This window comes from Aotus nancymaae, unplaced genomic scaffold (genome assembly GCF_030222135.1).
Source record: "Aotus nancymaae isolate 86718 unplaced genomic scaffold, 86718_ANA_hifiasm-v0.15.2.pri h1tg000057l, whole genome shotgun sequence".
NCBI lineage: Eukaryota > Metazoa > Chordata > Mammalia > Primates > Aotidae > Aotus > Aotus nancymaae.
Window position 1 is genome coordinate 19,588,644 of NW_026988471.1, and position 11,996 is coordinate 19,600,639.

The 11,996-nt window shown below is 37.6% G+C and overlaps 1 protein-coding gene across 6 annotated transcripts in view; it reads right to left on the reverse strand.

The window, feature by feature from the left end:
- Positions 1-7,522, reverse strand: part of LDAH (lipid droplet associated hydrolase) — a 130,643-nt gene extending 123,121 nt beyond the window's left edge. For 3 of the 6 annotated variants that reach the window (XM_064363887.1, XM_012453350.2, XM_064363888.1), the window contains exon 1: positions 2,422-2,440. The gene's annotated coding sequence lies outside the window, so the exon portion shown is untranslated. Of the gene's footprint in view, positions 1-2,421; positions 2,441-6,738; positions 6,956-7,457 lie in introns of those variants that run through there. The other 3 variants (XM_012453347.3, XM_012453348.3, XM_012453349.3) reach the window with 3 other exon arrangements.
- Between the last annotated feature and the right edge of the window lie 4,474 nt (positions 7,523-11,996).

An 11,996-nucleotide genomic window follows, 5' to 3' on the forward strand; every position in this document is an offset into this window, starting at 1 on the left:
CTATGCATACCTATAATTTCACTTATATGGATACATGATATATAATGCATGCTGTGATTTTTATAAACAATTATTGTTTACTCTTTTGCATTATGCCTCCACTCTACCTCTACTCCTTACCTCCATTCATATCACTCCCAAATCCATGTTATTAACTTAGTATAAAGTCTTCCATATTCTTCTATAATTATACACAAATATATATTAAGCATTTATGTATTTTTTTCATGAGTTACCAGTGTTTGACAAATAGTAGCATATTATATACACTTCTATGCACTTTGCTTTCATACTTAGTAACATATGGATATCCTGCCAAGTCAATGAGTTGATGTAACTAATTCATTTTTTAATAGTTCCATAATGTGGATATACCATAATTTATATGACCACCTCCCTGTTGCCAAGCATTCAACTAGCTCCCAGTTTTTTCAGAACAATGAGCAATAAGTATGCTTAAATACCCATGTTCTTATATATATTCATATCTACCGGTGCTTTTGTTATTACAGGCCAGTTTGCCAAGTGTAAAATTACTGGTTGAAATTTAATAGATCTTGCCAGACTATTCTCAACAAAAGGATGTAATTCTTTTAGCAATGTAGAAAGCTATCTTTCCCTCTACAACCCTATCATCACAAAGTGATACCACTGTTTCTAAGTCTTACAGTCTTTGGATATAAAATACCTTACTCTTTAATTTGCATTTCACTGACTACAAGTGTGTTTAAGCATTTTTTTTCCACATTTGTTAGCTTTTTAGACTATCTTTTCTGTAAATTTTCTCTTCATATCATTTGCCCATGTTTCAAGTGAGTTATTTATCTTTTTCTTATCAGTCTGTAAGAAAACTTTGTATAATGCAGATACTAACTCTTTTCTGGTCTTCTATATTGCTTCCCAGATGTTTATTTTAATTTTTATTAATTTCTACTTCTAAACATTTCATCCAGTATATAAGGATCCAGCTTTATTTTCTTTTACATGGAAATCTACTGCGTTAATACCATTGAAATACAGAAACCATCTTTTCCTCCACTAAATTAACATATTTTTTTTCATGCATTAACTTTTCATACTTACTGAGAAACAGTTTTTGAATCACAATGTTATACTGTCAGTGAGCCTGGCACTGGGGTCCATGGTTTATTTTTAATTATATCATAGGGATAGGAATCAAACTGATAAACCTCAGCAGTCAATATGGCCACTGAATGTTACCTGTTTTACTTAATTTTTGTTTTTTCTTAGATTTACCTCATTTGTCAACTATGTAAAATCTTCAGTACTCTTCAAGGGAAAAGAAAGAAAGGAGAAAAAGCTTTTGTTTTCTTAAATTTATTTTTATTATCTTTTTTTGGTGATAGTATCTCACTTTGTCACCCAGGCTGGAATGCAGGCGCACAATCTTGGCTCACTGCAGCCTCAACCTCCCGGGCTCAAGTGATCCTCCTTCCTCTGCCCCACAAGTAGTTGGGACTATAGGCACACACCACCATGCCTGACTGACTTTTTGTTTTTTTTGGTAGGGATGGGGTTTTGCCATGTTGCCTAGGTTGAAAGAAAGAGCTTTTAAAATCTGAAACTATATGACAACTTTAAAAGTTTTAATGAAGTAAATATAAATTTTTCGTTTCATCTTCATTCCTGATTTCTTTTTGCTAGAGTTTCAAAATTCCTACTTTTACCTGTCAGTGAGATACTACAGATGATTTTCAATTTACTAAGGCCTATATTATCTTCTCCAATTCCTTCCCCATTTCCCTTTTATTAGTGTCTCTAACAAGGAATTACTTGAGACAAAAAGAAAAACATTTATATCTGTTCATTCTTCATCTGCTAATTACAGAGACAACTTTGCAGAGAAGGTTTAAAGTCTTGAGTAACATTAGTCCATAAATACAAATAACCTAAAACTGTTACTAGTTTTTCCAAGAAAGTCCATGTATATCGAAAGTAGCTCTCCTTGAAGGATGAAATGTTTTAAAAAGAACCAAAAATAGTTATAAAATTGAAAAAAATACTAATTAAAATTAAAAACCTGCTGGATGTGCTCAATAGTAGAGTGGAACTGACAGAGAACATGATCAGTGAACTTGAAAACAGATCAACAGAATTTACTCAGTCTGAACAGAGAAAAACAGACAAAGTAACAAGCAGGACATCAGGGACTTGTAGGACAGTAACAAACATTCATACAATCAGAGTTCTACGGGAAGAGAGAACATATGGTGCTGAAAAAATAAAGACATAATAGCTGAAAACTTCTCAATTTGACAAAATACATAAATCTATAGAGTCAAGAAGCTGAGAAAACCCCAAGTAGGAAAAAAAAATACAAGATACATCGTAAGTCAAATTTTAGAAAACTGAAAACAAATAAAAAATCTTAAAAGCAGCCAGAGAGAAATGACACATTACCTTTAAGGGGAACAATAATTTGACTGCCATCAGATTTATCACCCGAAACCATGGAGGACAGAAAGAAATGGCACATTTTTCAAATGTTAAAGAAAAAGAAATATCCAGGCCAATTCCATATAGAACAAAAGCATCCTTCAGGAACGAAGGGGAACAACATTCTCAGATGATGGAAACTAAAATAATTTGTCACTATGGACATATCCTTAGGAAGTTCTCCTAAAAGAAGAAGGAAATGACGCATGAATAGGGTTTAATTTGAGTAAAGGAAGAATACTGAATTGGGTAATAGTAGTGGTAAATATAAAATCAACTATTCTTCCCCTCATGAGTTTTTAAAATCATATTTGATAGCTGAAGTAAATGTTATAACAACATTTGATGTGGTGTTCAAGGTGTATAGAGAAAATACAACTACTAAATTTTAAAAAGGGAAAGGGTAAAAGGACCTAAATGAAAGTAAGATCCCTATATTTCAATTGGCGAAAGGCAATACAAGCAACCCTTGTGATAAGTTGTTATGTCTATTGTTATACCCAAAGCACACTAAAAAAGACTTACTAAGCCAGATAGTCAAAAACACTATAAACACATCAAATAGAATTCTGAAAACATTCAGTCAACCTATAGAAAGACAAGAAAAGAGGAACAGACATGAAAAACAGGAAATAAACAGAAAACAAATAATAAAATAGCTGGCTTACGCTCTAACACATCAACAAATACTTTTAAGTGTGAATGATATAATTATACCAGTTAAAAGACAGAGATTGGCAGAATAGTTTCTTTTTTTAAAAACCCAAGGATATAGTGTTTATGAGAAATTCACTAAAACATAATGACATTGGTAGGCTGAAAATACAAGTACAGAAAAGATATGTCAGGTTAATTTTTTTTAAGTAGGGATGGCTATATTACCAGCAGATAAAGTAGACTTCAGAGCAAGGAAAAGTATTGTACAAAGATAAAAGGATTAATTCATCATGAAAACATCTTAAATATATGTGTACCAAACAACAGATATTTAAAACATATGAAGTCAAAATCAACAGAGCTAAAAGGAAAAACAGAGATATTCATAATTATAGTTGGGACCCTCGGCAACAGAAATAACTATTAGACAGACAACAAGGCAGAAAAGAACAGAACAATACCATCAACAAACAGAACATACTGACGTGTATAGAAACTTGCAACCAACAATAGCAGAATACATATTTTTTTCAAGCATACATGGAACATCCATCAAGATACACCATACCCTCAGTCATAAAACAAATTTAAAAATTAAAAATTATACAGCTTATGTTTTCTGATCATTGTGGAAAAAACTAGAAATCAACAACAGAAAAACAACAGGTAAATCTCCAAACACTTGGAAACTAAATGACATACTCCTAAATATTTTCATAGATCAAGGAAATTTCGAAGGAAAAATTTACAATATATAGAAATGAATGGAAATGAAAATACAAGACAGCAAAATGTGTGAGATGCAACTAAAGCAATGCCAAGAGGGAAATTATAGCAATAAATGCTTACGTTAGAAACAAAGAAAGATTTTAAACTAATAATCACAGAATTAGATAAAGAAAAGCAAAATAAAAGTGAGATGGGAGAAAATAATAAATATAAGCAGAAATCAATGACAGTGAAAACAGAAAAATAAACAAAAATGAAATAGTTAGTTTTTTGAAAAAGATCACTAAAATCAGCAAATCACCACTGTAAAAGATAAAATAACACAAATTACTAATATAGTAGCAATAATGAAACAAGGGTTATCACTAAAAACCACGTAGAATACTATTACTCTACCAAAGTCTGACAAAGGCAGTACAAAAGAAACCAGCAAAAAACTACAACACACCTCTCATACCTATACCTTAACAAAATATTAGCAAATAGAATATAGAAATATATGAAAACTATTTACCATAACCAAGTGAGATTTATACCAGTTATATTCAACATCTGAAAATCAATGTTAACTCACCATATCAACAAGCTAAAGAAGTATTAATTCACTAAACATACACTTACCATATGATTTAGCAACTGTACTCTCAGGCATTTATCCCAGAGAGGGAAAAATGTATGTTCACTCAAAAACCTTCGCATAAAGGCTTATAGAAGCTCTATTTATAATAGACTAACCCAAACATCCTTCAATGAATGAACGGTTAAACAAACTGTTGCACAGCCATCCCATGGAATACTACTCAGCAATAAATCCTTGAAATAACAAAATTATAGAGATAGACTAGTGGTCGTCATGGGTTAGGAACATGGTTGGGACAAGATAGTTTGACTATAAGGAGGCAGCATAAGGGAGGCTTGTAGTGATGGAATTAATTCCTTATCTTGATTATGGTAATTATAAGAAGCTACACAGAGACCTGTGTACACACACAAATGAGTCCTTATAAAGCTTGGTGAAATGGAAATATACTCTGTGAATTGTATCAATGTCAATTTCCCAGTTTTAATATTGTACCATAGTTATTCAAGATGTTACCATCAGGGGACGCGGGCTGAAGGGTACACAGGAACAACCCTGTAAAGTTTTTTGCAACTTCCTATGAATATGCAATTATTTCAAAATAAAAAGGTTTAAAAAATTATTAATAATTATATACATATTTAATTGCAATCGGTATAAGTGGTATGAAAGGGGAAAATTGGGAATCTTAGTACCTAGCCCTATGTACACTTGAAAATATACAGGTGAAAGTCAACATAATATAGATGATGCATAAACAAAATTTTTTTTACAGTCTGCTTTAACTATTTGTATCCGTCACATCTTTCTCCAGAATAACATGTAAGAACAAGTAATTGTTTTCTGTATCCTGACTTGATCACCATCTGGCCCCTTGCAACAAAACCACTGCTTTTCACTTCTTTTCATTTGCAAATTATATTCTTTTCCTTTCTCAATTATATTCTTTTTAATGAGACTAAAATGTACGTAATTAATAGAACAAGAAATTGAATGTCAAAGATGTTTACTCTCTTTTGTTTTATTTTTTTGAGCTGGAGTCTTGCTCTGTCACTCAGCCTGGAGTATAATAGCAGGATCTTGGCTCACTGCAACCTCCACCTCCCAGGTTCAATGTGATTCTCCTGACTCAGCCTCCCGAGTAGCTGGGACTACAGGCACCCACCACCACGCCTGGCTAATTTTTATATTTTTAGTAGAGATGGGGTTTCACCATATGGACCAGGCTGGTCTTGAACTCCTGACCTTGTAATCAGCCTGCTGTGGTTTCCCAAAGTGCTGGGATTACAGGTGTGAGCCACCACACCTGGTCAGATGTTTACATTTTTTTGTTCAAGGTCATAAGCGTTTAAGTGGCAAAATAAATTCTACAGTCTTCTGAGACTTATTCCAATATTTTCCAGTCACATATTACTTTGAAATATTATATAACACTAAAGAACCCCCAAAAAACAAACTGCAAAATATTGTAAACAAAAAGTTCAAATGAAAATGAGTATATGTTACACCAAGATTCTGTGTAGTTGTCTTTGCTCCTGGTTGCGAGACGAGCAATTTCACAACTTTTTAAAAATGACTTTCACATTTCACCTACTTTTGCTATATTTGCTATCTGAATGACTGCATACTAACCCCAGTGAGATTCTTCTTTGTGCAAGTGGGTCACAAAATCAAGCTAAAATAATGAAGATAAAATCCATGACTACTGCTGAGGACATATTAAAAACTAAAGCACACACTACACTCACGATTAACTTGATGAATTATCTTTACTTGAAAAAGGCAATTTGTTTTGCACAACTCCTTTGCTACGTCTAAGGTGGCAACTGTGACATCAAATTTTCTTGTAGTCTCAGAAGACTGTAGAATCACACATATTTTTTTAATGTGCCAGAGAGCAGCTTTCAGCTCCTGGACATCAGTTAAAACCAAGAATTTCACAGTGTACAAACTACTTATCTATATTAAATATACTCATTAGAAATAATACACTAATTTCACTCTGGTTAAAGTATACTTAAAGTAGACTTCAGAATTAAGTGCTTAACCTTAAATATATCATGGTAATACTACAAGGGACAAAAGGCTGAAATTAGAGCAATATTTTAACAAAGAAAAAAGTCCTCCAGTCTAAAGGCATTAAGTTATCAAAAAGCAAAATATTAAAATACAAAATTTAGATGGGCACCCATCGTGTTGCAATGATTGTCCCCTAGAATGCTACATGCTGGAAAGAGGGGCCTTAGCAGGTTTCCAAGCCTTTCACCTTTAGATGGAAAAATAGGGAAACAGACAACAGAGACACTCCTACTTACAGTTTCAGAAAGAAGTTTAATTAAAAAACAGCTTTTGAGAATAAACATTCTGGAGATGTTCCTAAATCTTCTGGGTTTCTTTTGGTTGTATCTCTGTCTCCATACAGATTTGTTCTTCCAACTAAAGGACTACCAACTCTTCCAGTGTTTGGCATACAGGACACAAAGCAGGTGTCCGGTAACTACTTGCAAGGGAAGACACGAATCAATCAATCAAGGAATAAAGTGTTCCAATATGCATCCTGTCTTGCGTGGGGAACAAAACCAAACTAAAATCCAAGGGAGAGAGTTTACAGTTAAGGTCTTCGGCGTGAATAAAAGGCGGCGTGAGCACTAAACGCCGGAGGCAAAGAACATTCCCGGCCCAGGGTTTGACCCCTCCTAGCCATTTCTTCCCTGCCGGTTGCCCAATCTTTTGGTACTCCACCATGAGGGTGCCATAAGACTCCCCCACAGGTGGGCTGCACTTAGTGGTTCAAATGCTGCATTCCCGCGCTCGGGGGAGCCACTGCCCGGCCTGCAGCTAAAAGGACTCCTAAGCCAACTGGCTCCGAACCCGCGAGCTGTCGGAGCAACATTCTCGCTGCTATGGACCATCTGTTCCAGGGCAACAGGGCTCTGCGAGGAACCATAGAGAAGAAGGGACACCAGATCCCGCGTGCCTGCCCGCCCTTCCTTCCTTTGAGCAGTCACCCTAATCACGGGAATCTGTACCTCACCTGTCCGCCTGCTAGGCGGCCGGCTCTCCCTGAGGGTCCTGGGAAGACTGCAAGGGACAGGAAGTGCCGGCTGCAAGGGACCGGAAGTGCCTGCTTCCGGTGACGTCACAGCACCGCGCCGCAAGCTGGTCCTGGAAGCCGATGTCAGCCGGACGCGCGGCGCACAGCGGGCTGGGGGTTGTCTGACTGTGCCTTGGAGCCTGTGGTCTGGATTTGGAGAGACCTGTCGGAGGATGTAGGGGTTTTCCCTTTTTCATTTGAATTTTATCCGCCTTTTATTTTCTGTTATCCTTGATATACTTCTGGCTTCCCTTTGTTCTCCATGTCTGCCCCTCTTTTCCCCCTTCCCGTTTCCCTCTTTTTGCATTAACAGTTGCATATTATCCCCACATACACAGGAAAGTTAATTCTCATTTGACTACGTTCATAAGCATAATCAATAAAGTATTTTTTAATTAAGGTATTGCCAAGTTTAAGTAAGAAGATTCAGAAAATAAATACGATTAAGTGTAGAGTTTATTTGGGCTCAGTGGTTGAGAATGGCCACTCAGGAGCTTAGATTCCAGTTGCCTTGAATATACACACCAATTACCAGCAGTCACAGTGGGTTTTTAAGGAAAGAAGAAGAAGCAGATCTTAACTTGTTTACCAAGAATTTATATTTAAAAATCATAAGCTATTGACTGGCTATGCTTTCTTCCTTGCATCACAAATTCTAGGAACATAAAGATAGTGGGTGAAGCAGCTAGTCAAAAACAAAATGCCTTTAAACAATTGCCCTTAGGCATGGGAAGCCATGGCCAAAGCCTGGTATTCACATCTGTCTGGGTCTAGTAAATTTTGCATGCCTCACGTAGCTCAGACTGCTGTGACCTAGTTTTGTTTTCCTAGTATGTACATTTTTTAGACATAATGCTGTTGCACACAGTAGTCTACAGTACAATGTAAACATAACTTTTATATGCACTGGGAAACCAAAAACTTTGTGTGAACTGCTTTATTGTGATATTTGCTTTATTGTGGTAGTATGGAACTGAACCCCCAATATCTTCAAGGTATGCTTGGATTTTTTAAAAAGACGTTTATTTAGCTCATGGTTCTGCACATTGGAAAGCTCAGGGGGCATGGTGCCAGCATCTGCTCAACTTCTGGTTAGAGTTATTTGTTTGGTGTCACAACATGGCAGAAATTCAAAGTGGGAGCTGATACATGTGCAAAGGGACCAAACGAGGTGGAAGCTCACTGTGTAACAACTCACTCTCTCAGGGACTCTCTCTTTTCCAATCTCTCAAGAGCTGTTATAAAACCAAACTGGAGTTCAATCTCCCTATGCGGCAAGGCCAAACACCAACATCAGGATTGTAGTGAAAGAAAGTGAGACATTTATTGCAGGGTGTCAAGGAAGGAGAATTGGACAGTTAGTGCTTAAGTCTTGAGCTCCCCAGTTGTTTATTGGTTACGGTTTTTGTTTGTTTGGTTGGTTTTGAGATGGAGTCTTGCTGTGTAGCCCAGGCTGAAGTGCAATGGCGCACTCTCAGCTCACCGCAACCTTCACCTCCCAGGTTCAAGCAATTCTCCTTTCTCAGCCTCCCGAGTAGCTGGGATTACAGGCACACAGCACCACAACCATCTAATTTTTGTATTTTTAGTAGAGATGGGGTTTCACCATGTTGGTCAGGCTGGTCTCGAACTCCTGACCTCATGATCCACCCACCTCAGCCTCCCAAAGTTCTGGGATTACAGACATGAGCCACCATGCCTGGCCACAGGTAAGGGTTTTTAAAGGGAGGGATGCCAGAGGCAAAGTCATAAATGAATATATGGAGGTTATATTATTGGTTTAACCTAAAAATGCAGTGAGGTAGGAGGCAGGACTTGGACCCCAGACCAAATTGAGGACTAACTAAAACAGGGCCAGGGAGGAAGCAGCTTTCCATAAGACATACCCACCAGGGTGTCATGTCAATTTATCATTGCCATGGCAACAGCCAGGAGTTAATGCCCCTTACCATGGCAACAACCCGACAACCCAGAAGCTACCACCCTTTTCCTAGAAATTTCTGTATAATCCACCCCATAATTTGCCTGTAATTAAAAGTGGCTAAAAATATGACTGAAGAACTGCCTTTGAGATGCTGCTCTGGACACACTGCCTATAGGGTAGCCCTGCTCTGCAAGGAGCGGTATCTCTGCTTCTTCTAGACACTACTACTTCTATAAAACTTACTATTTAACACCACCAGCTCACCCTTGAATTCTTTCTTGGTGAAGCCAAGAACTCTCCTGGGCAAATCCCCAATTTGGGACTTGCCTGCCATACTTTGGCGGGACATCTCAAAGAGGGGGGCCCACAGGTCATAGGTGAATTTAAAGATTTTCTGATTTATGATTGGTTAATAAGATGAAACTGTCTAAAAATTTGAGATAAGCAGAAAAGAATGTCAGCTTGGGCTCATGGGCATGGTCTCCATAAGGCCCCTCAAGAAGAAATTTAGAACAAAGAATAGTAGTCAGAGTTTAGTCTTCAGTTCTCCCCTATTTGAGGGCTATGTGCCAGTGGATCCATTTAGTGGGGATCTGGGTTTCTGAAAAACAACTTGGGACATATGTTAAGATGTTATCTTTAGTTTTTATAGGAAATAAAATATCCTGTGACATTAATTTTTTGGCTATTGTTATAAGCTATTATTATCATCTTGCTTTTAAGTTTTTGTTTGTTTGTTTTTTAGGACTAGCTAGATGTCTGGAATTTTCTTTAAGGAAGTCAAGATTTTTTTAATTTTCATGTTTTGGTGGAGGATCCCCAGCAAGCCCTTAAGAGGGATTCCTGCCCTGTCTCAGAACAAGAACTGACTTTTGTGAAAACAGCAACAATTGCTTCATGAGGGATCCACCCATGACCCAAACACCTCCCACTAGGCCCCACTTCTCAACATCCCCACATTGAGGATCGAATTTCAGCATGAATTTTGTTGGAGACAAATTATATCCAAACCATAACAACACATATTGTGATAAGACATAAGCCTTTGTTGCTTAAGGCTCTGGAGGTTGTTGCTGTTGTTTCTTTTTTTCTTTTTTTTTTTTTATTGCATTTTAGGTTTTGGGGTACATGTGAAAAACATGCAAGGTTGTTTCATAGGTGCACACGTGGCAGTGTGATTTGCTGCCTTCCTCCCCTTCACCTATATCTGGCATTTCTCCCAGAGAAACTCCCCAACTCCCCAGCCCCCGCTGTCCCCCCCACTCCCCCGCAACAGACCCCAGTGTATAGTGCTCCCCTCCCTGTGTCCATGTGTTCCCATTGTTCAATACCCGTCTATGAGTGAGAACATGCGATATTTGATTTTGTGTTCTTGTGTAAGTTTGCTGAGAATGATGCTTTCCAGGTTCATCCATGTCCCTACAAAGGACGCGAACTCATCGTTTTTGATGACTGCATAATATTCCATGGTGTATATGTGCCACATTTTTCCTGTCCAGTCTATCATCGATTGGCATTTGGGTTGGTTCCAGGTCTTTGCTATTGTAAACTGTGCTGCAATGAACATTCGTGTGCATGTGTTCTTATAGTAGAACAATTTATAATCCTTTGGATATATACCCAGTAATGGGATTGCTGGGTCAAATGGAATTTCTATTTCTAGGTCCTTGAGGAATCGCCACACTGTCTTCCACAATGGTTGAACTAATTTACACTCCCACCAACAGTGTAAAAGTGTTGCTATTTCTCCACATCCTCTCCAGCATCTGTTGTCTCCAGATTTTTTAATGATCGCCGTTCTAACTGGCGTGAGATGGTATCTCAATGTAGTTTTGATTTGCATTTCTCTAATGACCAGTGATGATGAGCATTTTTTCGTATGCTTGTTGGCCTCATGTATGTCTTCTTTTGTAAAGTATCTGTTCATATCCTTCACCCATTTTTGAATGGGCTTGTTTTTTTCTTGTAAATCTTTTTTAGCTCGTTGTAAATTCTGGATATCAGCCCTTTGTCAGACGGGTAGGCTGCAAAAATTTTTTCCCATTCTGTTGGTTGCCGATTCACTCTATTGACTGTTTCTTTCGCCATGCAGAAGCTGTGGAGTTTGATCAGGTCCCATTTGTCTATTTTGGCTTTTGTTGCCAATGCTTTTGGTGTTTTGGTCATAAAGTCCTTGCCTACGCCTATGTCCTGAATGGTTTTGCCTAGGTTTCCTTCTAGGGTTTTTATGGTGTTAGGTCTTATGTTTAAGTCTTTAATCCATCTGGAGTCAATTTTAGTGTAAGGTGTCAGGAAGGGGTCGAGTTTCTGCTTTCTGCATATGGCTAGCCAGTTTTCCCAACACCACTTACTGAACAGGGATTCCTTTCCCCATTGCTTGTTTTTATCAGGTTTGTCAAAGATCGGATGGTTGTAGATGTGTTGCCTCCGACGCCTCTGTTCTGTTCCATTGGTCTATATCTCTGTTTTGGTACCAGTACCATGCTGTTTTGATTACTGTAGCCTTGTAGTAGAGTTTGATGTCCGGTAGTGTGATGCCTCCTGCTTTGTTCTTT